The following is a 26,054-nucleotide window of genomic DNA, read 5'->3' as shown; positions in this document are numbered from 1 at the left end:
TGGCAGATGTCCCACTTCTCTATGTAGTGTTAATCAGGAAATAAATCCAAGCACTAAGCTGGAATCCCAAGACAGGTTAGTAAGGTTGTATGATGGATTTTAGTGGGATATTACCCTGGGTCTGTCTTCCACTACAGGTGTTAAAATACTGACAGCAAATCCTGGTGATTTAACTCACCTCAGACAATGAATATAGTCTGGAGATGCAAAAGGAAAAATGTTCATATAATACATTATCAGTGGGGTTGTGAATATCATTTTTTATTCTGTTTTCTTTGGGCTTAATTTGCTGTTCCTTTCCTAACATCTAAATATAAATACTTAGCTCATCAAATTCAGCTTTTCTTTTCTAATATCTGTATTTAAGACTAAATTTCTCTTTAAGCAGCATTTCAGCTGCATCTGACAAATTTTGATGTGCTTTGTTGAAAATATTTTATAATGTCCTTTGTGATTGCTGGCTTGACCAATGGATTAATTTTAAATATATTTTAAAATTTACAAACAGATGAGGAATTTCTGATTTTTTTCTTATTGACTTTTCGCTTAATTGCCTTGAGGTCAGAGAATGTCTTCTGTGTGGTTCAATACCTTGAAATTAAGATTTGTTATACGATCCATTAGGTGGCCAATTCCTACAAATGTTTCATGTGCTTTAAAAGTATGTGTATTCTGATATTGCTGGGGTATGGTGTTTTTTCTATAACCTTTAAGTAGAATACACACACACACTATATTTTTCTTGTTCAATCAGTTACCAAGAGGCAGGTTGTGAGTTAAAATTTCCCACAATGGTTGTCTTTTTCTTCTTTTAATTCTACACATTTTTGAGTCCTATATTTTGAGTCCTTGTTCTTAAGTACATACAAAACTGGAATTTTTATATCTTCCTAATGGATTGAGCCTTTGTCATTATGAAGTGATCCTTTTTATTTTAAGCAATGCTCTTCTTTTTCCCCTTTAAACTCTACTTTGTCTGATACGAATTTAGTGACAAGAATTTTTTTTTTTTGGTTAGTATTGGCATAGTATATCATTAATCATCTTTTCAATCTGATTTTTTTTAATGTGTCTCTTGTAAATAGCATCTAGTTGTATTTTGTTTTATTTTATTTTTAAAGGTTTATTTTTATTTATTTTAGAGAGGGGCAGAGAGGGATAGAAGGAGAGAGAGAGAGAGTCCTAAGCAGACTCTGCACTGAGCTCAGAGACCGACGCAGGGCTCATCCCACGACCCTGAGATCACGACCTGAGCTGAAACCAAGAGTCAGATGCTCAACTGACTGAGCCACCCAGGTGCCCCGGTAGTTGTATTTTAAAATCCAGTTTGTTAATCTTTATCCTTTAACTGGAACATTTAAATTCATTTATATTTAACGATAACTAGCTATATATTTAGGCTAAACATACCATGTTATTTTGTGTTTTCTATTTGTCTGGCTCATTATGGCTTTTTCTTCTTTTTCATCTCCTGTTCTTACCATTTCCCGCCCTCAATTTGTCTTTCTGTGTTCTATTGTGGATTTCTCTTCCCACATATCTACAGTTAACTGATTTTTCTTTAGTTATAATCTGCTATAGAACCCATCAACTGCGGGACAGCTGGGTGGCTCAGTTGGTTAAACATCTGCCTTCGGCTCGGGTCGTGATCCCAGGGTCCTGGGATCGAATCCCACATCGGGCTCCTTGCTCAGTGGGGAGTTTGCTTCTCCCTCCGCCTGCCGCTCCTCCTGCTTGTGCGCTCTGTCTCTCACTTGTACTCTCTCTCTGATAAAGAAATAAAATCTTAAAAAAAAAGAACCTATCAATTGCATTTTTTATTTTAATTTCTATTGTTATATTTTTCTGCTCTAGAATTTCTCTGTAGTTCTTTTTCAGACTGGTTCTGCCACTTTTTATGGTTTCCAATCCCCTGCTCAGATTATCAGACCTGGCATTAATTTCTTTAGATATAATAATCACTATTATTTTATAGCCTATGTCTGATAATTTAAATGTTTGAAGTCTCACTAGGTCTGTTTCTATTGTCTGTTATTTATGTAGATCTTGCTCGTGGTGTTTCATTTCCTTGTAAGACAGGTTATATTTAATCATGCACTAGGCATTGTATTTAAAAATTATTGTAGGAATATTTTAAAGCCTAAGATGATAGGGTTTTTCTTTAGAGAGGAATTTAACTGGCTTTTTACCAGATACGTGGTGGGCACTAGCCATTTGCGACCAGTTTAATCCAAGTTCAAGGCTTGTGATTCCTTGGGCCATCCAGATGAGATAAGGCTGGACTGCAAGTCCAGGCAAGGGTTGGCTTACTTGTGGTTTACCCTGTCTTACCCTTAGGGTAGAGTTATATGGGATCTCAGTTTAAAGCGGGAACTATTTTTTTTTAAACATTTTATTTTTTTATTTTTTTGAAAGATTTTTTATTTATTTATTTGACAGAGAGAGACACAGTGAGAGAGGGAACACAAGCGGGGGGAGTGGGAGAGGGAGGAGCAGGCTTCCCGCTGAGCAGGGAGCCCGATGCGGGGCTCGATCCCTGGATCCTGGGATCATGACCTGAGCCGAAGGCAGACGCTTAACGACTGAGCCACCCAGGCGCCCCTAAAGCGAGAACTCTTTTGTCTATGTCTCATCTTTGGTGGGCATGGGCTTCTATCATCTGACTTTCTGATATGACCCAAACTGCAGATCTTACAGATTTTACAGCTGATTCTTCTGAGTCGGCAGATGTCTCAGGGTGACCTGGGCTTACTTCTTGGGGCTTTCCTGTTCTCAAAAGTATTTAGCTGGTATTTTCTCATGGGATTCTTGGCTCTTTGAAGCTTTTAAGATTTTGAAATATATTCTGTCCAGCTTTTTAAAGTATAACTACATTGCATTTTACAAATGTTACAGCTGTACTGCATAAAAGTGTAACTTTGACATTCTGATTCTACATCCTGCATACTACATGCCCTTTGGGAGAAAAGCATCTTTCTGAATTTTAAGTTTGTTCCATCTTTTAGGTCAATAATTAAAACATGCTTTGCTTCATCGCCTTGCAGGGAGATGGAATGTGGTACTTTGCCATTTCTGTGTTCCTGATAGAATTATATGGACACAGTCTTCTTCTAACAGCAATGTTTGGCATAGTGGTGGCTGGCTCTGTGTTAATATTTGGGGTCTTAATTGGTGATTGGATCGACAGGAAACCAAGAAACAAAGGTAATACTCTTAACTATGATGTGTAATTACGAGGTAAGTTATGATCTCATTAGCTTTTTTTGGTTTATTTAGTGAAATAAAATACAGATATGAACTTAATAGAAAGAGAGCATAACTTTTAAAAACTAGAAAAAGTGCATACAGCTTTGTACCATTCTTCGGTATTATGTTTAAAACATTTTATTGTAGTTTTTAGATTCTTGCCCATCACAGATTTTTAATATTAAACTTCTAAAAACACGCTTTCTTTTTAATACTCTGCTATTACCTGTGTATAACATACTTGTGTTTTTTTTTTTTATTAAAGACAGTTTCTATGTATAAAAGATATCTTTGGTACCAAGTAATCTGTCTAAATTAGGAACTAATATCTGGAGACTTAGTCATTCAAATGTAGAACTATTTTTAGCTTTTGGCTTTAATATCTTGTTAACCCTTTTATGCCAAGTAAGAATGTAGGATTTTTTTTTAAGAATGTAGGATTTTTCAAGTTTTTCCTATTTTGATTGCTCATCAACATTTCCTTCTTGCTAGGAGGCTAGGAAAGACATTGTCTGAAGCCTTGCCTTTGGAAAAGCTAACATACGTAAAGTTGGTCCTTTGACCATATTGATCGCTTTAGTCACAGATTACATCTAGAAGAGTGTGATGTATAGGTAGAAAAACTTTAAGTTCTCTGATTTATCTAGTATCCTGCTTTCCATATAATTCTTCTCTCAAAGTATGTTTTCATTTACTTATAAAGCTCAGGTTTTTTTTTTCCCCCTTTGGGTGCAAAGGCTTTGCCTTTAGTGAGCACATGAGCCTGCTCTTTGTCTCCTCCTCAAGCCCTTGGTTGCTGATGAAAACAATAACCCTGGCTGGCCTGGGGATTTGGTCAAACGTAATTACTCTGCATTAAGTGATACTGTAGTCATGACCTGTGTCTTAAAACCAAGAGTAAACATTGTTTCCACTCACAGTGGCTCATGCCTTGCTCTTCACTCAGCATGCCTCTGTCCCTGCGTTGTCCTGATGCTCATGTTCTCCTACAGAAGGGAGACGACGCAAGTCTGGCACAGCTGGATCTCCAGGAATGTATCTCAGCTCCCTCCTGTGTCCTAAGAGTGAGTGTCGGAGACCAGCCTTGAATGCCTCTCAGTGAGTCATCTCCACACAGCCCTGCTCACTGGTTTGGGATCTGGTGAATCTTTACTCTGTGTTCTCCGCACCCCTAATTTGTGAATTAGAGCCCAAATCCCACTGACACAAAGGCAGTAGAACAGCAGAATCTACGTCTGCAAGGTACAAATTCGCCTCAGAGCGGGTGCTGATGGGGCGGCAAGAAGAAAATGGGTAGAATCAGCACGGTCACATTTGGCTTCAAACCTAAATTGAACCTCTTGCTCTCAAAGGTCTTTGTGTTCATTGTAGATGTTCCTTGAGCTGTCAAATAAATAACTGTGGTAGGTACCACAATGGACTGAGAAAGCCCGTTTTCGGATTCCACACTCCCTCCCCCCGACTGTAGGTAGCCTCCTAAGTGGCTGTGATACCCCTGGTGGCCTTGGCGTACCTGGCCGGCACCGCACTGACCATCACCATTCAGAAGGACTGGATTGTGAGCCTCACAAGTGACAACAGAGGCCCGCCGGCTGGTGAGGTGGGTCACCCTGGGCATCACAGTCCTCTGATCAGTTGAGAAGTAGCTCAAGTGGACAGAATTGATGAGTCCGTCAGGGCTCTGAGAGGGGCGGTAAAGTCACCTTTAAGAGAAAGGCATCTGGAGTCAAACAGACCTGGATTTGAATCCAGTTAAAATGAACTATGGCTCTTACTAGCTGCAATTCACTTAACTTCTCCAGACTCTACTTTCCTCATCTGTAGAATGGGAGAAACAGACCTCACACCCACACCCCATGCCTGCTCAGTTTGGAGAAGAATTCTGTGAGATACAGGATTTGTAAAGCACATAGCCCTACATCTGCACACAGGAAGAAATGGATGACGTTGTTGTTATCAAAAAGATACATAAACTGTACTTTTGGGAGAGAAGTCCCTCAAAATATGGTACAGAAGTTCCATGGCAATTTTAGACCTGCAACATAAGTGAATTAAAAGATTTCTTAATTCTGGCCAGTGATAAGCTTCTACTTCCCTTGCAAAAAATGCACCCACGAATGTGACTGTTGATTATCACTTACCACTGATAGTGAGAGGTAGAATTTTTTTCAACAATGGAGCTAAATGGAAGAATCTGGCACCGTCTTTGTTTTTTCTTCCGTTTATAAAACTTGGATCATTCACGTTGTGATATATTCAAATTGCCAACTTAAAAGCCGGAGATCTTATCCAACCCTTTATTTGTGGAATTGGTACTCTCTGCTAGAAAATGTTCGCGAGTTGGTAGCCAAGATAAAGGAAGCTATCACGGAGAAGTCTATTAAAATACACTCCTCACAAAGAGTAGAAGCCCCTTATAATCATGTCTTCTCTTAAACTACACTTATTTGGATGTACTCTGGCTTAAATAACACCACCCAAAATAAAACAGCAATGTGGGTAAAAGCCGGGTGACATAGTGTTGAAAGTGTCCTCTGTCTCTGGGTAAGAGAAAATCCTCCTAGCCTCTGTTAATTGCTTTTAAAGAAATCTAAAATAAAACACAGATTCTGTTTCGAGGCTCACTATGATTTTTTAAGTGATCCTGCAAATATGTTCTTCAGCAATGGTGGAAGAGTTAAGAGAGTAAGCTTTGGAGTCAGCCTGCCTGGATTTGAATCTCAGCTCACTTAACGGTCTCTGTGACCCTGAGAAAATAAATTCACCTCTTTGTGCCTCCACTTCTTAATTTGTAAAAGGGAGCTACCGTCGGTCTCTTAGAGTGGTTGTGAGGGGTCAGTGAGCCGGCTGTATGGAGAAGGCTTAGAACGACGTGCCTGGCACTGGGAAGTTTTCAACTAGTTCTGTCCTTCATCCTCCTCCCCCTTGTTGACATGTTAGTTACCATAACATTATGACTAGTTGTTATATTTGTTATATATCATATATCAATGATAGATATCATATATCATTGTTATTATTGTTGTTAAGATAGCGGGATGTGATAGAAAAGAGAAGACAGGAGACAGGAGTTAGAATAATTAGCTCTAAGTAAACTTGTCCTCAGTTTACTCATCTGTTAATTGTTCAAGTTCAACAGAACTGATCCTGAAGGCTTCTTTCAGGCTGAAAATCCTGTGATGAATCCATGATTAGCCTGAAAGGGATCTTTTCTGTTTCCACCACAGTTCACCCCATGCAAGGCTAGCCAATCTAACAAATGCACCCTTTTAAATTCACCAGGAGGAAGGAAGGACTCAGCCACTGAGTTGCAGTGTTCCCTTCCCCTCACTTACAGGGATGCACACAGCGGTCCGGTGGCTGGACCAGATCATTAGCGTATTTGTTCCCCTGTCCATGGGCCAGGTGACGACATGGGCATCTCATGTGATTGGTTGTGGTTTCATTCTTGGATGGAAGTTGGTTTCACTTCTTGTGGAGTTTCTATTTCTGCCCAGGGTTTATCAGCTAGTTCCCCAATTGGCTGTAAAACCCCAGCAACAAAGAGGAGGGCACTTCCAAGAAAGGCAACATGAGGCTGTGAACACTCAAGGTAAGATGAAGTCAGAGACAGCTATTGTCCTTTTTTTCTCCTTTATGTCAGTATTTCATTTCTTCTTTCTGGAGCTTGAGTCTGATTATAATCTCCACATTTTGTCTGCAAATGTGCCTAGAAACAGTGAAAAAATGAGAAGGTTCCAACTGTGCCATTGGTCATATAGTTCATATGGCTGATCTCATTGGTTGGGGCAGGTGGGGCCATCATATGCAGTTACACAGGTTGTACACTGCCCCATTCCAGGGGCTTTACTTAGAGAGACACCGATGTGAGTAGCACTCCCATGAGACTGTGCAGTATTTGACCTATACAACCTATTTCATGGCCCTGAGGGCAAATTTCTTCTTCCTCTCTCATTCTTAATCCTCCTCCTTAAAGATGCTAAGTTAGAAAGACAACTGTCTCAGAGAGTATGGGCTGCTCTTTGGCTAAGACAGTGTGATGAATTGACCATCTCTGATATCAGCGGTGGGGTTTTTTTGTTTTGTTTTTTGTTTCTTTGTTTAAGTAGGCTCCACACCCAGCATGGAGCCCAACATGGGGCTTGAACTCACGACCCTGAGATCAAGACCTGAGCTGAGATCAAGAGTCGGACGCTCAACAGACTAAGCCACCAGGCGCCCCTCAGTAGGGTTTTTTAAAACAGAGATTCCCTAATGTTAGGGTGAGGCTGTGAGGAAGGGGGACCTGCCAATAAATATGACCTCAAGATTAAAAGCTGTCCCTGCCTGCTGAAAATGTTGCCCATGTGCCTGGCATAACAGAGCTCAGGCCTTGCTTCTGAGATCAGTTTCTTTTTCTGGACTTCTTCTAATTAATTATCCTTTCTCTCAAGCTGTTCTGCAACTCAAGCCTACCAGATCTCATTGTATGAATAAAATATGTGTATTTATAGAGATAGATGCACGCATTTAGATGAAGGATGGGTAGGTAAGTAGTTAGATAGATAAATAGATAAATTGTGCTGTAGCTTTCCATCTGTCCCTTTTAGCTGTGTAACCAGGCAGAGTCATTTGGCTCAGACTGCGTGTCTCACTGTCTGTTCAGTAGGGGTAACAACGGCAGGACTGATGGCAGGAATGCCGTGGCAGAAAGATCGCCTCTGCAAAGCCCCACTTTGCGCCGTGGCATATAGTGAAACTAGTCAGTGTTAGCTGGTTTTTCATCGGTGTGGTTATGGTTATTAGCTTTTTCTTTTTTTTTTTTTTAAAAGCTGCTCTGGCAATAAATTCTTTTCTACAACCAAGAGTTTCCTTCTCCCCTTAGTTCTTGGGCTACAATGGATTTGGCCTGACCCCATCTCCTTCCTTCACAGCCCTCCTGTCGTTTTTTTTTTTTTTTTCCCCCAGAGCTTGTCTTCATCTGTGCTAAACGCCTCTCACAAAGGGTTCTTTCTTTTTAAATCTGCTTACAATCATTGCCTATTCCATGCTGGAAGACTGAACGCTATTATCATTTTCTTTTCACAAGTATCTGTTTCTTCAGAAACATAACCAAAGATTTTTTAAGAGTTCATTACCATGTTTCAAGCCTGTGAAAATTTGTCTTTCATGCTCTGCTGTATTTTCTCTCCTGTCAGTGGCCACCTTCCCGACCTCATTGTGTGTCTTAGTTGGGGTTCTCTCAAAAGCAATTCTTGAGATGAGGATTTGGGGTGAAAAGTAATCTATCTGGCAGGTGATCCCAGGAAGCATGGGGGGGGGCGGTGATGGGAAATGAAACAGGGAAGGGAGAGGAGCCAATGAAGAGTGTATTGCCATACAGGTTACTGTATTGGGACTCAGTCTTGCTAAGGCCCTGTGGGACACTGTGTAGGATTTACCTCAGAATTGTCCCAACAATGGCCCAGGAAGCTGGGCCATTTCTCCAGAAAGTGCTGTTCCCAGAGGTGTGATGCCTGGGCACATCCAGTACGGCCTCTCCTTGTGTTCCTGGGGCTGGAGAGAGACTCTCAGAAAGACATGCTGCTTGGCATAGGAAGCCATCGTCACCCGCAGGAATTGCCCAACTTAGAAGCAGATGAGGGCAGGGTTGGGCTGAAAGCATTGGGGCAGGGCACTGACGTCAGGCTTATTGGATTTTATTTTAGGTGAAATGGACCCTCAGGAAACCACTGATGGATTCATCAACAAGCCCGAAACTTTGGGAAGGTTCAAGGACCACAAGTCTAACCTTGAAGAACAACAGGCCAGAACCACAGGGCTTCCCCTCTGCCTCCCAAACCCCGGAAGGTGGCTGCGCATGGGCCGCGAGCGGGGGGAGGCGTACTACAGGCACTGTCTTCCCGGCAGGCTCGGGCTTGGCCTTCCTCTATGTGATGCTGCTGGGCTTCGACTGCATCACCACCAGCTACGCCTATACCCAAGGGGTCGGAGGCTCCCTGCTGAGCAAACTCATGGCCCCGTCAGCTTGATCTGCCCTGATGGGCACCATGCTCTTCACCAGGCTCAGAGAGCACCACCGCTTGGTCACCACAGGAATCCTATCCAGCTGGCTCCATGGAGGCCGTCTCACACTCTGCGTCTTTTCTGTCTTTGCTTCTGGAAGCCTGTTTGATCTGGCTGTTTTCTCACTTTCATTAAGCAAAAACTCTTCTTCAAACTGTGAGTTGCTAAAAGAGGACGAGGTACATGTCTATGTCTTCGAAAGAAACATGAACCAGCCTATCCTCCCAGACCGATTTTCCATCCACTGGACCAATAGCACAGTTCTATGTGAAGGTGAGCTGGACCCCAAGCCTCCTGAGTCTTACATCTCCATCATCTTGCTATTCTCGGGTGTGATCCTGGCAAGAATCGGTGAGTAGTGGGTCCAGTGTGACATGGCATTCTGCAGACTGTGATGGTGCTAAGTAACCTTGATGGTCTCTCCATGGTGTCATTGTAAGTCTTTATCGTTCATTTACCTAGAACATGTTATGTGAAAAGAACTGTCCTAGACACTGGGGATATGAGAGTGGTTTCATCACGCAAAAGCTTAGCCCCGTGGAGCATAGAGTCTGGATGGGAGACTGTTGAGTAAACAGTCAACAAGACAAAGTGAAAGGAGCTATGTGTGTTTGGGGGGGTGGAGCGGTAGGCAGAGGATTGAGAATATATAGGAGGGACACCAAACCTGGTCTTGGGAGTTAGAGAAGCTTTCCTAGAGGGAGGCACAATTAAGAGATCCTTACAGAACAAACTGAGCAGGTGCCACGAAGAAAGAGTGCTCTAGGGGGTGCCTGGGTGGCTCAGTCATTAAGCGTCTGCCTTCGGCTCAGGTCATGATCCCAGGGTCCTGGGATCGAGCCCCACATCGGGCTCCCTGCTCGGCGGGGAGCCTGCTTCTCCCTCTCCCACTCCCCCTGCTTGTGTTCCCTCTCTCGCTGTGTGTCTCTCTGTCAAATAAATAAATAAAATCTTTAAAAAGAAAAAAGAAAGAAAGAGTGCTCTAGGCTAGACAGTTGTACAAAGGCTAAAATGTGAAGACATGGAAATGTCTTGTTGGGGCCCTGCAGGACACTGTGTAGGATTTGCCTCAGAATTGTCACAACAACGGCCAAGGAAGCTGGGGCATTTCTCCAGAGAGTGTCATTTTCCTAGGTGTCAAGCATGTCAGTGCTACAGATGGCATCTACATTAAAGGAGCATTTTGACCTGGATCCTTTCTCTATGGAACTGGGATGGAGAGACAGGAAAGAGGGCAGCTTGGTGGGGCCCAAACCTTCCTCAGCTGCTTAGGGGAGGAGAGGGAAATCCTTTCCCAGGACAACGCATGTAACTTTGAAGGTCTACATGCTTGTCTGTCCTAAGAGCTTGGTCTTGGAACTTTGGCACTAACCACATGTCATTCATCTGTGGCAATGAGAACTTATCTGATTTAGTAAGGGTGTTTAATTATTGCTGTTTTTTTTTTTTTTTTTTTTAATCTGGTCAGTTGATGCATGGTGAATCCAACAGTGACATGTTGGGATCAACAGTGATGGCAATAGAAATCACTTAACAGCTTATTGGCCCCAATGATTAGACCTGCAGATTCCCAACCTGGGCAGAATCGGGGCCTTGCTCTTAGACATGGAATCCCTGAGATCAGATTTCCACCCAAGCCTTGTTCCCTCCCCCAAATCCAAAGTCACCACCTTCCAAGCCCCTCCCTGAGGCCACAGCTCAGAACCAGCGGATTCCCCAAGCCCAAGTCAGAAATGGAGGAAGTGGAAAGTGTGGTGGTGGTGTAGATCAACAACCAAATCTACCTTCTTCGTTCATTCAACAAGCCTTCCTGTATGCTCCTCTGTGCTCTAGGTCAGCAACTAGCCTCCTCTGTGCTCTAGGTCCTGGGCTTCAGCAAGGTCCCTGACCTCTAGGGGCTTCAGCAAGGTCCCTGACCTCTAGGGGCTTCAGCAAGGTCCCTGACTTCTAGGGGCTTCAGCAAGGTCCCTGACCTCTAGGGGCTCAGAGCTTTACCTTCTCACTGCTGGAGCCACAGTAGGGTGAGAGCATGGGGGTAGGGGGATATTTTCCTTATTTCTGCCATGGAGACCCAGAACCTCTTGGTCCACAGAAGCTTTGGAACACTGGGAAAGGGGAAATGAGAGTTTTGTAGATCAGATTCAAGAGGTTATAGAACCATGGGTTGGCCTGGGAACCTCATTCCTCTGATGAAGTGGGGGTGTAGGAGAGAGAAATTGTGCTCTGAATTCTAAATGACTGATTTAGAAACCTGTTCTTTCATCTGGAGTTTACTTAACCTCTAAAATATTTTAAGCGAAGTACCTGACAGGTAGATTATTTTTTATTAGGATATTTGGTTTGTACTTCCAGCCTTTAATTGCATGAACAACTGAGAGCAGATTGGTCATTTAAGATTTGTGCAATTCACAATGTGATCATAAACTATTTAGTTCAAAAGGGGGCCGAGTCCACCTCGAGGCTTCCTGACACAAAGGAAATGATTGCATTTGGAGAACATGGACTGTCATTGGCTGCCTGTAATCCAGAGCAGCGCTCAGCATGACAAGCTTCCGGCTTTTCTCTACTGTAATAGGAGTTCTTTTCGCTGATCCTTGTTGAGGATTCCAGAGACGCAGAACGCTCTTGACACTCATGAAGAAGCTAGCTCAGGACCTGGAGCCAGGCTGCCTGATGATGCCAGCGAGCCACCTAAGTTCCCTGTGTCACCCTTTCCTTCTCTGTAGGACGGGGTCGTGATGAGAATGCCTACCCGGCAGGGAAGTCACAAGCAGAGGAGCTACTTGCTAAGAATGAATGTTGACTCTCATCTCCTTTAGTCGCCATTATTCTGTCTTGGCTGTACTTCCGGTGCTTTGACAAGCCCCGTTGTGTAAGGGTGGGTGTGGGCCAGGCAGTGATACCGAACCACAATGCCGAGCAGCATGGGTACTGCATTTCTCCTACACACCCACTGCCAGGAGGTGCCCTTTATCTTTATACATGGCAGAATTACACATGACCTTGGGGTTGTGTGCTATTGAGACTGCACACGTTCAAAGCACGAGTGCCCACAAGGATATCTTGCATGTTGGTTGGCATGGTCAGCGTGCAAGGTCTGGTGGTGGTGGTGACCGGTTCTCTCACCAGGACGGGTGGCCTGTGGCGCACCTTGGCATTCTACCAGGCGTCCCCGGGCCAGGCTCATCCTAGGCATTGGCTTGGTAAAGAGTTTTTTTCCATTCTGTTGGAAACTAAGTGATAGAACTCTGGCGACAACAAGATTTGGCACATTGCCCCAAAGTCACTTTGCCTTTTAAAATCTAAGAGCTGTAGGGTCGCCTGGGCAGTGCAGTCAGTTGAGCATCCGACTCTTAGTTTTGGGTCAGGTCATGATCTCAGCGTCCTGGGATCGAGCCCCACGCTGGGCTCTGAGCTCAGTGCAGTGTCTGCTTGAGATTCTCTCTCCCTGTCCTCTGCCTCTCCTGCTCATGCTCTCCCTCTCTCTAAGATAAATAAATCTTTAAAAAAGAATCTAAGAACTGTAACTCTTTATGCCCTCAATGTGTAAATAATTCTGTCAGTGCCTAATTAGGCCTCACTTCTGGGCACTCCCCATCATACCACTGGGGCATTTCACAAATGCTTCCCAAGCACTGTGTGTTAAGGGCCAGGTAGAGGGGTTGGACAGGTGAGTTCCACGTCAGAGTCTGGTGCAGGGCAAGGCCTTTGGCAGGCCAAGCCCCTAGAGACTGAGAGACCATGCTGGGTGGTCAGCACAGGCCAGAAGATGGGGGGCGGGGGCTGGTCAGGGCCCCCAGGCGGTGGCCACAGCAGGATGGCGGGGGGCAGCACAGGAAGACAGAACGCCTGGCCAATGCTTTGGAAAGGCAGATATGGGAGGACACAAGCATATTCAGTCCAAATAATTCTTGAGTTCAGAGCTAAGTCTGGGGATCAGTACAGAGGCAACCAGGAGGCCTCTGTAGGGCCCACGCTGGATCTCAGGGAGAATCCAGCCAGCCAGGCAGACAGAAGCTAGGCTGGGAGCAGTTCCCCGGGGAGGCAGGCGTGAGAGCCCCCTTGCTGCCACTCATCACCGTGGCTGGTTCTGCCCTATCTGATGCCTCAATAGCAGGTCCTGAGGCTGCTTCCAAAGTAATCAAACAGAGCCTCTTTATGTGGTTGAAAGTGGGGCGTTTGAGAGAGAGGAGGCTAATTCCTGCTGTGCTAACCCAGGAGCAAAGAGGGAGAGTCTGGAATTGGAACCAGATTGGAAGCTCAAGACATGGCTCTCTGTCCTACACATTTTTGGAGTGGAGGTGTAAATACACCCCAAATGAAGTTATATTGCTAGGTAGTAATGGTGTGGTGATGGTGACTCAAAAAAATACTCATAATACCACAAATTATGAGAGTAACTACCATGCAGAGATCACCAGGCATGATGCTACACACTTCACAACACTGTCTCGTCTAATCCTCCAGCGAGGTAGTGCTCTAACTGTTCCCATTTCACAGATGAGGAAACTGAGCCCCAGAAAACTTTGTTTACCCAACGTGACAATGCCATTCGGTGCCAGAGCTGAAATTCTCACCAAGGTCTCTGATACCTGTTTATACTTATTCTCCCCCAACACTGCTGCCCCGTGGGTCTCTGGTCCTTTGACCTCACCGTGACCCAGCTTCTTCAGGAGAACATTCCAGAAGCAGAGCCTCAGGAGTTCAGCATGCTGGTCTTCATCTCCCTACTGTTTGTGACCATGGGGCACGTGCTGTATTTTTTTTATGCAAGAAAGTATAACATTACAAATGGCTATGCTCAGAAGACCGCGAAGGAGGGCACTCTAATCTGAGGGGTAGGCAGCCCCTCTGACTGCTCCGAGCCCCAGTAACCCTGGCCCCATCTCACCCTGAGTGTTTGCGGCCGTGGCCCGGCATTGCTACTGGGTGCCTTATTCTGCTGCTACATCTCACAGCTACTGCATCAAAAGTGTCTTTGCCTTGATGGGTGGTTTGAAAGGGCTCTGGCTCGGGACGGGCCCATCAGCTGAACCAGATTCCACTCCAGACAACTTAAAGGGGCTTGTTTTACTTTTGCCAATGGAGTAATTCAATGGTCTCAGGTTTTTATTGTTCTCTGGGTTCTAAAATTAGTCAGAATCTTTTGGTCAAGGTTAAAATTAGAGAGGGTGGAGCATGGTCAGTCATATTTGGTCTCAATTCCTTGGATATGGGTTTTTGTTTTACAGGGGGATCGAGAATGTTCTTTTGATGTGTTAAGGGCTCCTCAAGAAACCTGAAGTTATTTATCACAGAAGTAGATCATTGTGACCATTTTGGGGTGGTTTATGGACTCTAAGGCCTGGCTGGGGATCTGACAGTCCCCTCAGCAGGTTTGGGCAAGTTCTGCCTCAGTGACCAAGCTAAGACTTCCAGTTCCACCAACTCTGGTTAAGAAACTGCAAGTTTGGGGCACCTGGGTAGCAAAGTTGCTTGGACGTCTGACTCTTGGTTTCAGCTCAGGCCATGATCTTATGAGTTGTACGATCAAGCCCCATGTCAGGCTCTGCGCTGGGCACAGTCTGCTTAAGCCTCTCTCCCTTGGCCCCTCCCCCACCTTGCGCGCGCGCGCACACACACACACACACACACACACACACACACACACACACTCTCTCTCTCACTCTCTCTCTCTCTCTCTCTCTCTCTCTAAAGTAAATAAATCTTAAAAAAAAAAAAAAGAAAACCACAAGTTTGTGATGAGCAAATTTTGAGTTTCTGGCCACTTACAATCAACATTAAAACTAGATTTTTGAGAGGGTTAGAAGAAAATCCATATACATATAGCTCCTTCTTAAAATAATAGTGAATTACTATTTTGTAAGTGCTGTGATGAATGTGTTCACATAGAAGTGAAAACAATGAAGCTTGTGAATAAGTCCCTGCAGGCCTCAAAGTCCAGAGAACCTTTCTGTGCATGAGAAAGCCATAGTTTGGGACTGGCCTGAGCATACTCGGTAGCACCTTAGCAGGTTGGCATTGTTGGGAATGACATTTTCTAAGAAAGGATTTCTCAACTTCTGAACTATTGGCGTTTTGGGTCAGGTAATCCTTTGGTGTGGGGGCTGTCTTGTGCATGAGAGGATATTTTGTAGCATCCCCGGCCTCTGCTCACAAGATGCCAATAACAGCCCCCCCACCCAATTATGAGAATCAAAGTGTGTTCAGACAATACAGTGGTCCCCAAGGAGGGCAAAATTGTCTCCCCAACCCCATCCCCTCTAAAGAATCACTGCTTAAGAGAAATGTGAAAACTAAGGGAAGAATCCACCACTTACTGTTAAAAGACAAAATAATAAACCTCAACTCTATGGTCAACTCATCTTCAACAAAGCAGGAAAGAATATCCAATAGAAAAGAGACAGCCTTTTCAACAAATGGTGTTGTGAAAATTGGACAGCCACATGCAGAAGAATGAAACTGGACAATTTCCTTACACCACACATAAAAATAGACTCAAAATATATGAAAGACCTAAATATGAGACAGGAATCCATCAAAATCTTAGAGGAGAACACAGGCAGCAATCTCTGTGACTTTGGCCACAGCAATTTCTTGCAAGACACGTCTCCAAAGGCAAGAGAAACAAAAGCAAAAATGAACTATTGAGACTTCACCAAGATAAAAAGCTTTTGCACAGCAAAGGAAACAGTCAACAAAACTAAAGGGCAACCAGCAGAATGGGAGAAGATATTTGCAAATGACATATCCGATAAAGGGCTGGTATCCAAAATCTAGAAAGAACTTATCAAACTCAACACCCGAGAAAAATAATTCAGTCAAGGAATGGGCAGAAGACATGAACAGACGTTTCTGCAAAGAAGACATCCAAATGGCCAACAGACACATGAATAAGTGCTCCACATTACTTGGCATCAGGGAAACACAAATGAAAACCACAATGAGATACCACCTCACACCAGTCAGAATGACTAAAACTAACAAGTCAGGAAACGACAGATGCTGGTGGGGATGCGGAGAAAGAGGAACCCTCTTACTCTGTTGGTGGGAATGCAAGCTGGTGCAGCCACTCTGGAAAACAGTATGGAGGCTCCTCAAAATTTAAAAATAGAACTACCCTATGGCCCAGCAATTGCACTACTAGGTATTTATCCAAAGGATACAAAAGTGCTGACTTGAATGGGCACCTGCACCCCAATGTTTATAGCAGCAATGTCCACAATGGCCAAACTATGGAAGGAGCCCAGATGTCCACTTACAGATGAATGGATAAAGAAGATGCAAATATCACATATATAGATAGATAGATACATATATATGTATGTATTACTCAGCCATTAAAAAGAATGAAATCTTGCCATTTGCAACCATGTGGATGGAACTAGAGGGTATTATGCTAAGCAAAATAAGTCAGTCAGAGAAAGACATATACCCTATGATTTCATTCATATGTGGAATTTAAGAAACAAAACAGATGAACATAGGGGAAAGGAAAGAAAAATAAAGTAAGATAAAAACAAGGAGGGAGGCAAATCATGACTCTTAACTATAGGGAACAAACTGGGGGTTGCTGGAGGGGAGGTGGGTAGAGGGATGGGGTAACCGGGTGATGGGCATTAAAGAGGGCAGTTGATGAAATGAGCACTGGGTGTTATATGCAACTGATGAATCACTAAATTCTACCCCTGAAACTAATAATACACTATATGTTAACCAAATTGAATTTAAATAAAGAATTTTTAAAAAGACAAAATGATAAAGTCATTATTAGTAGTAAGGAAAACTACAAAAGGGGTTTTACACAGAGCTGCTTTTTAGACCTAAGTGAAATGAGGGAAAGGGAGAATGTTGGGGAACATTTTGCTTAACATAAGGTTTCATGTAAGTTCTGGTAATACTTATGGTGCCACCTCCCCCAGTCTTTACCTTCCATTAAACATGAAAGACAGATTACTAGGGACACCCCCCCCCAAAAACTAACGAGGTCAGGAAACCGGAACTGTTCTTCATACTCCTCCTTCACTAAGGAGGCTGTATTTTGACAAGATGTAGCATACCAAGTCCTTTGGCCCCTGAGAACACATCAATACTTGTACATAATCTTAGAACAAAAGAGTGTTTAATAAATACATCCTGAAGCCTTTCATTTACAATCCCCGAAGGTGCTAGCAGCTTGAGGGTAGAATTTATATCCAGTCTTCTAAATGGCACTGGATCGGTGCCCCTGTGCTCTGGGAAAAAGAGCTGCTTACCTGGAAATGCTGTATTGTTGAGTGCCAATCTAATTTTACTCTTGCTTCTCCTCCAGGTCCTATAGTAGGATGGTGACACCTTTCTCTCTATGGACCATGGAACCATGATCTGCCTGTTCCCATGAATATTTTTTTTAAGGATTTTATTTATTTATTTTACAGAGAGAGACACAGTGAGAGAGGGGAACACAAGCAGGGGGAGTGGGGGAGGGAGAAGCAGGCTTCCCGCTGAGCAGGGAGCCCGATGCGGGGCTCGATCCCAGGACCCTGGGATCATGACCTGAGCCGAAGGCAGATGCTTAATGACTGAGCCACCAAGGCACCCCTCCCATGAATATTTTGATTCTTGTTTTAGATTAGTACTGCTCAACAGAAATATGCAAATAGCGTTTATATAATTTTCATATTTCATTTAACCCAGTATCCAGAATATTATCATCTAACATATAGTCAATATAAAGTTGAGATACTTCACATTATTTGTTTATATTAATTCTTCCAAAGCTGATATTTTTTATACCTCTGTGCAGATGAGTTTGGAGTAGCCATGGTTCAAGTGCTCAAGTGTCTTGTGGTCAGTTCCTACTGTGTTTAAGCATGCAGTTTGGACCCTATGATGATTCCCAAAGTTGCACATATTTCTCTACCACAGAAGGTCTATAAATGATACAGTGTTCTCTATTCTGCATGGGGGTAACATGCCAGGGCATCTGTCCAACTGGAAAATCAATGGTATTCGGCTCTGATCCATCAACAGCACCGTTCTGCTCTGCTCCTAGAAAGGAACCCCTGTGACATAGATCAAACTGATTTGACTGGATTTTATCTCTTTATCTCTGAAACAGATTGATGTGGAGCTGTCCTTCTGGAAATGCAGATGGCAATGGTGGAGAGTGCAAGAAATGGGCCCCTTGCAGTGCAGATAAGGTCCACGAGGGGGCCCTCTAGTCATGGTTGCATAGTCCCAGATTGTGATAAATCACAATTTTATAACATAATATTGGAATCAGGACTCTTTGGTTCATGAATATATGGTAAATTTTGGAAAGGCAAACTTTGAGTACAAAATGAAAATAAGCCTTTCAAACATGTATCTGGCTGTTTACACCATCTCAATATGGCTTTTTTCTCAAGAGGTGTTATCCCTTTGTCTTGACAACAAGCTGGGGTCACCGGCCGACCGACCTCACTATTCTGCATCAAATCCATCAGTCTCCATGATCTCTAGATCCTTGTTTAGTTATACGGACACCTTTTCTGTTCTACTTCTTCCTTCAAGGTACTTGAGATCATGAAGGGGGGAAAAAAAAAAAAACATCTTTTCACTTAGGTTCCAGGGAACCAAGAATGAAAATGACCCCACCTCCTCCTCCTTTTCTATTTTAAATTCATATTCAAGTGCCTAATGACAAATTGCCAACAGGCCCTTTTTGCCAGCTCCTAGGAGGCTCGGAGCCAAATTGGCAGGAGCCTAATGCATGAGGTCTAATGGCTTGGTTTTATAATCCTGCTCTCTTCTTGCTGAGCTTTTATTCTCTCTTCTAATTATTGTATTGTTTACTGTTTGTTTAGAAGCCCTAAATCCTTCAGGGAATGTGGTAGTGATGGGGGGTGTGTGTATGTGTAAAAATAGTCTCTTCAGAGTTTGTCCTAACAATTGGATCTTTCAGATACTGACTCAGATACTAAGTGAAGTTAGTCCTTCTAACAGAAGTTGACTGGGGCATATTCTAACTTATTTAGTGATATGCTAAAGTCACACCACACAAGCACTATTAAGGCAGGAGTCGTCTTATCACAGGATTTAACACACAAGAGAAACGCAGTGAATATTTGCCGAATTATGAAAATATGTTTATTTGAGGTTTTAGAAACCTCAAAAATACTTATTTAGTTTGGAATAGTCACTTGAACTACAAAGATTTGCTTGCTTTTAAGAACCAGAAACCACTTGTAGTCAGGGCTTAAGAATACTGTGGAGTGCCTATGTCAAAAATGGGATATGCCCATTCTTGAAATCTAATTATGTGACTCAATCTACCTGAACTGACATGAGCAATAGCATAACCGTGATACTGGGCAAGTCACATCTGGGGAAGATAGTGACTGGAGTTCCTAAGATTTTACATTTTCAAAGAAACCATAACCATTAGCATAAAGTTATATTCCTATCACATTTTGGTCATGGGGCAGGGCTCAACAGGCTCTGTGGTTAGACCTACTTATTACCTACAGTAAGAACAATGACTCACAACCAATACTTGGCCCATCTTTCCTTGCAGAAGCATCCTTGAAAATCCCAAGAGTAAAAGGGAGAGTTCAGACTGATTTTTTTCAGGAGTAAACCATGTGGCTGATGCATCAAGCTTTCAGATCAACCCAAGCCTATTTACTCAGCAGCTAAAACCTCACACTTCATTTCCCAAATTCCGTGGCTGGTGTCAGTCAAGGCCATTCTAAATTTTCTTGGAAGAGGAAACTGCCAGTGTGGAAAGCAAAGCTACAAAGGAACCCAAAGCAGTGCCAACCAAGTTACAGGGCATGTAAGGGTAACAAATTTCACACTCTGTATTCTGCCACCATGTGGCCACTAGAATGGACTGTCAAGAGACTGAGGGCAAAGTGCCTGGCATCTGACTTAAAATGCAGCTGTCGAGAAGACAAGGAGTATGTGTTGTTGCTCAAAAAAGCCATAAAGAGAAATTTTATATCCCCAATGGGTAAGCCAACATATGCCCTTTGATCCCCTTTTTCTCAGATATTTATTGTGTGCACAAGTCACTTATGTGACTATACCCCCCAAATGATTTTGATGCTTTTGCCATTTTTAACCCCTCAGGAAATCATTCAAGCACTGACCCAAAACTGCCTTGCCACAGATTGCATTGGAAAGGTCATTAAGATGCCAGAAAAGTTTTTAAAGTCACATTTATTGAAGTGAAATTTACATTTAGCAAAACTCATCCCGAAATTTGACAAATGCAGTCACCACCATAATCAAGATATAAAACATTTCCTCAAAACTCCCTCATGCTCCTTTGCAACCAGCCCCTCTCTGATCCTTAAGAATCCATTGATCTGTCTCCTGTCAAAAGGATCAAATGTAATCATTAAAATGATCTATTATGGAAAAATCTGTAAGCATATAACAAAACCAAATTTTTAAGAGAATACTTTGAAACATATCTTTAGGACAGTCAAAAGAATGAGATTTAAAAAATAACCTTTGCAAATTATAAAGCATAATTGACAAAGTTGTCAAGAGAGCAGTGTCAAGCTTCAGGCTGGGGCTGGTTGGTTGGTAAAGACTAAATGGAACTATATTCTATAAAATTCTCTATGGGGCAAGTAGATATATATTCTTATAGCTATTTGGCATCTTCTCAAAATTCACCCCTGATACTACCACGAAAGGGACAAAGAAAGCAAGAGCTTCTATTCTATATTTATGAACTACCACATGTTCAAATATATTTTACCTTCTTGAAAAGCTTCTTTCAAGCACAATTCTTTCAAGCACCAGGCCTGTAAAAGAAGTATCACAGCAGGTAGTTAGAGCAGCAAGTACTAAATAAGATGTGCTATTAAGAAAATAAACAGTGGTGGGGTGCCTGGGTGGCTCAGATGGTTAAGCGTCTGCCTTCGGCTCAGGTCATGATCCCAAGGTCCTGGGATCGAGCCCCGCATCGGGCTCCTGGCTCAGCAGAGAGCCTGCTTCTCCCTCTCCCTCTGCCTCTCTCCCTGCTCATGCTCTCTCTGTATCTCAAATGAATAAATAAAAAAGAAGAAGAAGAAGAAGAAATAAACAGTGGTTTCTAGACCACGTTTACAAAAACTTTAAATAAAATTCCCCAACATACTATACATTGTCAACTCAGGGCTCACAACTCAGACTTAGTAATGTTCTGATATAAAAGTGAATGTTTAACTCAAACCCTATTTTACTAAAGCTTCTCGACCTCAACCTTCTGGAAGACTCAAATGCAAAATGGCCACCATTGGAAAAGATACTTTGAAAGATTAAATGTCAATTACTTAAAAGTCCACTTAAAAAATAACCTTTTCTTGGCATAATAAAGTATTATATACTAGAGGTTTTCCCCCTTTCTAATTAAAACACTTTCTAAAGGGAGGAGGGATGTGATCATGTAACCAATTCCTATTTCGTCGGCCTCAGGTAAATCCTTTAACCCATCAGAGAAACGTAGCTAATCAGATTAGGGTTCTCATCCTTGGCCAAGAATTCCATTCAGCTATTTAGTAACTCAAGCCAAATTCTCTCCATTTGGGCCATACCTGAAGTTCGACAGCATCTTGAACTGGACTGAGCCTGAGAGAAAAGTGAGAACAACAACGTTAGGAATATCATGTCACTTTTTATGGTTTGGGGCTTTGTTTTTTGTTTTGTAGAGTGTCTATTATTGTAGTTATCTACTAGCTACCTTTGATGAATTAAAAAGCTACCTTTGAATAGAATTCCTGTAAAAAGGCTACATTCTTCAAGATTTCCTCACACTTGGGAACCAACTTGGTCACTTTCAGCCAGGAGTAAAACGAACAGTGAATTAAATTCCTATCCTCTGGGACTGCATTGAATATAATGTCAGCAGCAGCTTGATCTCTTGGTTACATTAGCCTGGAATAGTATCAATTTCAGAAAAAAAGTAAACGTTACTGGCAACAGTTTGTACCTAGGAAACACTGAAAGAGATTTACAAACCAAAGGAAGCCTGGAACTTGTTTACCCAGAGGCAGAGGTAGCAAGTTGAGAACGGTCTCCAGCCCCTGTTGAGTTTCCACAATCCTTAAATAGACACTGGCGCAAGCTGCCGCTTCCTTGCGGCGCCGCCTGGCTCTCTCAGCCCATGTTTCTGTCTCAGATGGAAACGTTGCAACAGTTTGGCTTAAGAGGAATCCCCAACACGTAAAGGAATTGTAAAACAAAGCCTGACCACTGCATTTCCAGGTGTGGGAGTATTTAGTCACCGGATTGAGGGACGCAGGGCAGGGAAAACTGGCCTTGTGCTCTGGGCTCATATATGTGGCCGCAAAATGGGTCCCTACAGCACAGCTCGCAACACTACTTTCCCCCCCTTTATTGTTTTTTTTTTCTTTTTAAAGATCTTATTACTTGACAGAGACAGAGATAGGAGAGAGGGAACACAAGCAGGGGGAGTGGGAGAGGGAGAAGTAGGCTTCCCGCGGAGCAGGGAGCCCGATGCGGGGCTCCGACCCCAGGACGCTGGGATCATGACCTAAGCCATCCAGGCGCCCCTCCCCCCTCTTTAAAAGCATGACAAAATGGTGTCCCACTGGGCTTCCCAATCCGTAAAACTAGATACTTTCTAATAAGTGAAAAAGTCTTTCATAACTCTAGTGCAAACATGTGAACCCCGCAAGTCTCACATTTCAAGGGGGGAGATTACTCAGTGATACCTAGGGTATTCATTCATTCAACTCTAAATTTGTATCTTTACAAAATTCGGAGAATAACCCTTTCTCCAGCAAGGTGTGCCAGCGTCTTAGTGGACACAGATCGGAACCCCAGTGGTTAAAGATTTTCTTCCCCGGACAGAAAACCATGACAGGCTTCACACCCCGAAAATGCTGGAAGAGGGTCCTGTGCTGCATAAAGCACTGGTCACTCCTGAAACGGCGAATGTGGGGGGAGAACATTGCAGACTCCCTCATGAGGGCTCACAGCAGTTATCAGTTCAGGCAAGACTCACCCCAGACTTTTTAAAAAGCCCAACTACCCTGCAAAGTGGCAACGGAAAGGCGCCTGTGTGAGTGGCATGAGAGGCTGTGCGAGCGGAATCCCCTTGGTTTGTGGCGAGCACCGGATTCACTCTGCTCCGCACGGAAACTGCCCGCGCCCAGATCCACCGTCCCGCTCACTCTCCAAACGGGCCATGTCGGGGCCACTGCCAAGCGCGGGCAGGCGGGAGCCCCGAGTGCGCCTACAACACGGACACCCAGCCGGCTCCGCGCCCGCCGCCCCCAGCCGCGTTCTCGAAAAGTCCTCTTTTCGACTCAGGGTCCCCGGCTCCACGAGGACGTGCCCACCTAAGAGGGGCCCTCCTGGGTGCCTCCAGGGAGTTCCTTCCATCGGGGTCCTTTCCCGAGGGGGCGCCGAGCTGAGGCCGAACCGGAGTCACGGACGCCCGGACGGGGCGGGCACGGGGGGCAAGGAGGGGCGCGTCTAGTAAGTGCCACCAGAGACCCCCACGTGGCCTGTTCCGGCGTCGAGCGGGTCGGAAGACACTTACCGAGTCGCGCGCCGCGGCGGAAAGGGAGGATGCTGGAGAGACCAAGTTTAAAAGGGGCCTGGGCAGTCGGGCACCCTGCAGCAACCAACCAAAAAGTTACCCCGGCGCCCCTCCCGGCCCTGTATCCGCCCCGCCCGGGGCGCCCGGAGGCTCTCGCATGCCCCCTGCCGGCGCCCGGGCCTCGGGGGCACACCTGCCCGGACACCTCTCTGGGTGTGGTGGGCATTTACCTCGCTGCAGGTTAGATGAAGCTCCAGGCATCAGATAACGTTAGGTATGTACACCCCCGCCCCCCAGAGTATTCCATGTCTTCCCTCAGGGTGGTCTGCAAGCCGCGGAAGCACGGCTGCACAGGACCCGCTCTCCCAGCCTTGTCCTTAATCTGCTTTTGGAATTTTGAGATTTGGGGCTTCCTCGAAACTGGGACACTTGATATTATTTTGGTTGGAGGGACTGTTTAGCGTGACAAGTATTTTCTGAGTGTTGACTGCGCCAGGCAATGTGATTGGTGCTGGGGGTATAAAATGGAATAGGAGAAACTGCAGCTGCCCTCAAGGAACGTGAAGTGATGTTCACCCGCCGATAGAAGCCCACAACAGTGTGCCAAGGGCACAGCGCGAACCACTGAGCCCAGCCTGCTAAGGGGTCAGGGAAGGCTCCTTGGAGAAGGGGTATCTACGGTGAGTCTCGCATTACCAGCAGGAAGCTGACTGTACATCAAATATCCAAGAGGTAAAAATCAGAGGCCAAGGGAATTAAAGAGGAATTCTAGAGCAGAAGGGACTTTATAGATCAGCTAGAGTTTTCTCTGGTGGAGTAGAGCCAGCCTTAGGGTGTTATCCAAAAGCGGAGTTGTCATGATGGTGGAGTATTCGGCTCCACAAGGACTCTGTTTTCTTCTCCGCTGGGTCCTCAGAACTCAGCATAGTAGTGCCTGGAATATGTTTGGGTAAGGGCGAAATGACTCCAGGAAAAGATACTCACCATTTATCCCCCAATGTAGTTGAGTATTCATGCTATCAAACTCTCAAAGGCTCCTAACGGTGGCAGTGATGGGGACTTATCCCAGGCTGTAACTTTCCTGGGTCACCTTGAGTGTGAATTTATCCCTGCCTTCCCAGTACCTGGCTGAGAGCTTGGTGTGCTGTAAGGACTTGATAAAACCTGCTGGATTTCCTTTCTTGGCATGTATTTGGCCTGCCTTTCACACACTTATAGAGAAGGCATCCTGGGGCCCTGGGAGGTGTTGGGCATTTCTCTGGCTAGTTTTGCTGCTGCTAGAGGGGAACCTTATCCTCCCGCCACCCCCCTACCACCACCACCATGTTTCTCCGTGGAGGAACTTCTGCTGGATAATGCCTCTGCCCACCATTTCCTCATTCCCTTCCAGAAGAGGAAGGAATTTCCATAAAATCCAATGCTAACACAAATTTTGAGAGCATGCAAACCAGGGTAGGCTTGCTGGCTTTCATTCTCCACCTGCCCCCTCTTCTCAACAGGCTGATTCTTACAGTCTCTGATGGGAGGGGGATGGGGGGAAGAAGGGACCACTTGGAAGCCATTGAGGGTTTTCTTGGTTCAGTACACAGTTGGGTACGTTGTAAGTGTCATTACCTTCACCTCTGTGCTTTTCTGAGAGTCCTAACTAAATGAAATATAACATTTCTCATTAACTGTGTAATAACATGGTCCTGCATTTTACTCATTTAAAATTTTTGGCCCCCAAGTACATCATGGCGGGTAACATCCAGTGGCTCATCTTCCTCAAAGAAGAGACTCCACTAGACGGCTATAAACTGAGGATTCCTGTTCTTTTTCTTCCCTCACTGCCCAGGATTAGTGAAAGGCAATGGTGACTCAAGGTCTAGACTGGGATGGGAGTAGAACAGACTGAACTCTGAAGATACAGTCTTATCAGTAGTAAAGTGAACACTTCAGTTTCCGTTCTGTAATGTCGGTGTTGGTTCTGGATGTGAAAGGGGAAGAAAGCACATTTTTTATCATCTTCCTCAAACCCTGCCGTTACCCGATCCCTATACCCAGGAGATCCTAAGACTCACTTGTTCTCAGTGAACTGACAACAGACACAGATCTAGGGCATTTGCTTTCACAGATTAATTGGCCCATTCATTTACTTTTGTATCTGTGTTGAGTGCATATTTTATTGTGTTGTTGTAGTGGGGCATCAGAAGATAAAGCTGCAGACAGTATTCATGATTTAAATGATCACTCCCAGTCC

The 26,054-nt window shown here is 44.2% G+C and overlaps 1 long non-coding RNA gene and 1 other non-coding gene across 3 annotated transcripts; both read right to left on the bottom strand.

The window, feature by feature from the left end:
- Positions 1-20,459: 20,459 nt before the first annotated feature.
- On the bottom strand, positions 20,460-23,894 carry LOC113911754. 2 transcript variants are annotated; one of them, XR_003516589.1, is made up of 5 exons: positions 22,292-22,418; positions 22,011-22,182; positions 21,843-21,876; positions 21,026-21,071; positions 20,460-20,631 (listed from the first exon to the last, which is right to left on the bottom strand). It is a non-coding gene; the product is annotated as an uncharacterized LOC113911754 (long non-coding RNA). The 2 variants fall into 2 exon arrangements; XR_003516588.2 differs by lacking the exons at positions 22,011-22,182; positions 22,292-22,418 and adding an exon at positions 23,816-23,894.
- On the bottom strand, positions 21,715-21,785 carry LOC113912099. Its single transcript, XR_003516719.1, has one exon. It is a non-coding gene; the product is annotated as a small nucleolar RNA SNORD93 (small nucleolar RNA).
- Positions 23,895-26,054: the final 2,160 nt, after the last annotated feature.

The sequence above is a fragment of the Zalophus californianus genome, chromosome 12, assembly GCF_009762305.2.
Source record: "Zalophus californianus isolate mZalCal1 chromosome 12, mZalCal1.pri.v2, whole genome shotgun sequence".
NCBI lineage: Eukaryota > Metazoa > Chordata > Mammalia > Carnivora > Otariidae > Zalophus > Zalophus californianus.
Note: the sequence above shows the minus strand (reverse complement) of the source record. Positions and strands in the feature narration are given on the sequence as shown.